Raw genomic sequence first — 4,467 nt, forward strand, 5'->3', positions numbered from 1 at the left:
TATTATAGAATGAATGTAAATAACAACAGACCACAATTTCTTTTCTAGCATGGGCCTTTAGTAGACATGATATTTTGTGTATATTCTTGTCATTTATAGTTGGTATGAAGAATTCAGAAGAGACGAGGGATATCACAAAATCTAGTGAGCAGAAGCTACTAGAGTGAAAGTAGAATAAGTAAAATGAGAATACAAGCAGATATTATTTATGCAGGTTTGCCAAGCCAAAGAATCTTTTCTTTCTAAATGATCTATGATGTGAATGGTGTAGATAAAAGTTAAAAAGTCCAATATATTCACAGGCTAAATCATATTCAAATGGCTAAATATTTTCCTCACATCAGAATTACTTGATAGTAAGAACCCTTGTATCATTACTAGAGCCAGAAACAATAAAATTTTCTTTATTTCCTCAAAATCAACTTTTGGGGCAATGAACTATTATTTATACAATATTGGCAATAGTGTTATTTGCACAATATTGAGCATTGCATTATTATTTTTAAAACATTGGCTCATGTGTTATTTGCATAACAATATGCTCTATTCTGAAATATAGTATTTATTAATTATATATTTTCATGCAACATGAAAAATTTTAAACGATTTCATAACCAAATTTCTTGTCTCATAGCTATTAATCCCAAAGCAAATTATAAAAATATAACGATGTTGTATGAAGAAAATAATTCTTCACAAATTCAATTACTTTTTGCTTCAGTTATCACTGGAGGAATCCATCCCCCAAAGTTTTCTTATGAATAAGAAATTTTATGGATGCTATTCAAAAATTCACGAGAAGTGTTAATTCCCAGAATATTGTTAATATATTTTACACGCACTTACTTTTAGATTTCCTTAAAATTTATTCATCACAACTTCTGCCACCATCATATTTTAGTTTAAGTTAGCATTAATATGTTTAATGCATTAGCATTAAAAAGCTAACTAGAATTAAATTTGCAGTAACTTAAACATGATTTTAGTCAATGTATGATATCATTTTTATTATATCTTTTTCTGCTTGGCAGGTACAGCAGAAAACTGAACAGATTTTAACAATATTCTGGACTCCTCATAAGCAAGGTATAACATTTATAAACGTCACTTTCTTCTTCAGTTGAGTTGTACCAGACATGATATCAAATATATTACTTTTGTCTTTTAAGTACAAGATTTGTATGATATTGTTCCGTCATTTTCTCTTTCAAAGCTAAATAACACCTGAGGGCACTGCTCCTAACAGAAATACTGTGGTTATGTGAGTTTATGGCCTTATTCATCCAAAATGTGTAATATTAATAGGATTCTCGGCCCTCATAGGACTTTGTATTATAGCCATAAACTAAGGAAATAACTATGCTTAGACTAGTTTGCCTGATGGAAAAAAATCACTTATACATTATGATTTCATGAAAGATGTTGCCAAACTATATTAAAATTAAAATAACAATTTTATCATTTGAAAAAATGTAAATAAAAAACAGGAATTTTTTTTTAAATCGAAAATAATTTCATATTGGTTAAAATAAAAAAAATGTTTGCAAATGATGTCAAATTTTCAGATGCAAAATGCTGTTTTCAGGAAGTATAGAAATACTTTTAGCTTGCCCAGAATTATAATATAATAGGAATATTATACAAATAAAATTTTAAAAAGTAAATCAATACAAGTTGAACATTGATATTAACAGTTCATATTTCTTTTAGTGTTTAGAGGGTTTGTGACAATTCATTCTGTTATTGAATAATGAAATAGCTGTTTTGTGATTATATTTTAAATGAAATACCCTAATATTTCATTGAAAATAGCAAACAGTAAATGTTTGGCAAAATAATTTTTTATATACTGATCTGGTATTTTAGGTATAGGCACTTAAAACAGGAGGTTTTGTTTCATAGTAACAGATATGCTCTCAGTTGTGCTGGTATCAAGAGATTTAGGTATTACTTTTTGATATAAACAAAAGAGATAATGATTTCTCTTAAGATTCAAGAATAGTTTTGTGCACTAACATGTTTACCTTGAAAAATATAGAGAGAGAACATAGAATCAAGAGAAATCGTTAGTCATGCAGTGAACAAAATCAACGTCTCCAGCACTGGTGCTCAATGCACTCTGTAAAAGTGTTGGTGGATTTATAGAAAAAAATAAGGTAGAAAGAAATCTTTGGTATTATGAAGGACATGTCTATATCTAGCTCTGGTGTTATAAAATGATCCCAGTAAACACTGTAAAATAAATAGAAATAGTTGATGTTAATTAAGAGATACAACCAAACCATAGACACTATGTTTTAATGGAATATACAAGGAAGATATGGTCCTCCAGCATGTCAGTAAGTAGCTCCAGAGAAGAACTTATTTAGACCATAACAATGGACGTAAATGATGATGATGAGGAGGATGAACAGTAGGTGGGAAAAAGGAGAGGGAGGATGGGATGGGAAAGGGTTTAATAGAAACAAGGAGGGTAAATAATAATAATAAGATGATGATGATGATGATGATGAAGTAGGAAGAGGACGGTAAGAGAACTATTGAGTATCAGTGGCTTAACAATCAAAATGAAATATGATAAAATATTCACCAACCAACCTTAGAATGACTTTGCCTTCATTTATAATATTGCTTTATTATCTTTTTTTTTTAGTTATTTCAATAATTGGACAATGGTCAAGTGCTTTTTACTTTCTACTTGTTGGTATCTCTCAATAAATTAAGGTGATGAGCTGGCAGAATCATTAGCATGCCAGGAAAAATACTTAATGATATTTTGTCCATCTTTACTTTCTGAGTTCAAATTCCACTGAGGTCAACTTTGCCCTTTCTTCCTTTGGGGGTTGATAAAATAAGCACCAGTTGAACACAGGGATCGATGTAATTGATTTACTGCCCCTCCCCTAAAATTGCTGGCCTTTTGTCAAAATTTGAAACTAATATTTCTCAAGAAATTGAAAAATCCACTCAATCATATGCAATTCCATAATCACTGAAAAAGTTTTAAATTATTCATCACAGATAGAACTTTGATCAACAAGCTGAAGATCCAACTTAAAATAAAATCATGCAGTGATGATATTACTGAGTACTAAACAAGTTTAGAAAAAGAAAAGTTTTTAAAAATCCTACTCAAAGATCTAGATATAGAAAAAAATACATTAGGGGCTCTTCAATCACTATGATTTATTTTGATGGTAATAGAATTAATTATATGAAAAAAACAAAAAACAAACAAACAAAATGTAATTTTGAAAGAAATCACTACTGACAACCATCTCTTATAATTTTCATACAGGATATGTTCTGAAAATTTTAAGCATTCCTTTTTTTTTTAATTGCAAAAATGTTGCAAGCTACATTTGAATAGGGTTGTTTTTCAAAGGTTTCAGATGGCACTAAAAATGTATATATTAACCTATACTTATGACTGATCGAAAAATTAAGCATGCATGTCAAAAAATTGCAATATGTTTGTGTATTATTTTTCTTCAAGATATTCAAACAATTATAAAAATTGAATTTATGAATCTCTGTATGTATACACACACAAACACACAATGACAGTGATTTTACGAAGCTTGGCATGTTTTCTCAAGTGCAGCAAATCACTATGCATGTTTCATGGCTACATAACTGTGGGAAAATATCTGGTCAAACTACAATGAATCGTACAAGATAGATACCACCCAATATGAGGACACTCTTCCGGTCCGGTAACTTCAAAAAACGTATCTTAAATTTAAAAATGCATAAAATAGTAAAAGTATAAAAATCTGTCCGTTGAAGCAACATTTAGTACAAAGGAAATTGTCAAGGTTTTATAATAAAACACATCAAATAGCAATAAATATCTGTCAAATTTAAGGCATAAAACGTCAATTGGGGAGATAATATCTGTAGATAAGGAAAGGGAACATATATAACGAAAGTGTGATTAGCTAGTAAAGGGGAAAAAACCGTGCAAGAATATAAGGAAAACCCCCCCACATCACTTAACTTAACGAGGAAACTTGATTGACTGAGGTACTAACCAAAGCCAAGAAATATAAACTATGTGTATCACGTGACAAAATGGCGCCCACCACGTGATCACGAATGTCAAACTGACGTTTAGAAATAAAACACGTGAGATAAGCGGTCTACGCACTGAGGAATTTCAACCATGTTTCGTGGTCTGCTACCACAACAGCTCCTTTATAGGATCCAGTTAGCTCAAGACATCATCAGGAGTAACCACGTCCGGTTTCGGCCCCTATTCCTCTACCGTTTTGACGTGGCGGGGCCCCTCCTTTCGGAGGTGTCTTCAGCTCTGGTGTTGGGTGCATGTCTTCTTTCTTCTATTCCCTGACCTCTTCGATGCAGCATCAACGAGTGTCAGCGTCTGACTGATCGTCATGTCAAGTTCCCCTTTTTATATCTGCTGCTAGGCTCCAGCAGGCAGCCCCGGCTAGTTGTCACGTGACA

This window comes from Octopus bimaculoides, chromosome 1 (genome assembly GCF_001194135.2).
Source record: "Octopus bimaculoides isolate UCB-OBI-ISO-001 chromosome 1, ASM119413v2, whole genome shotgun sequence".
Lineage (NCBI taxonomy): Eukaryota > Metazoa > Mollusca > Cephalopoda > Octopoda > Octopodidae > Octopus > Octopus bimaculoides.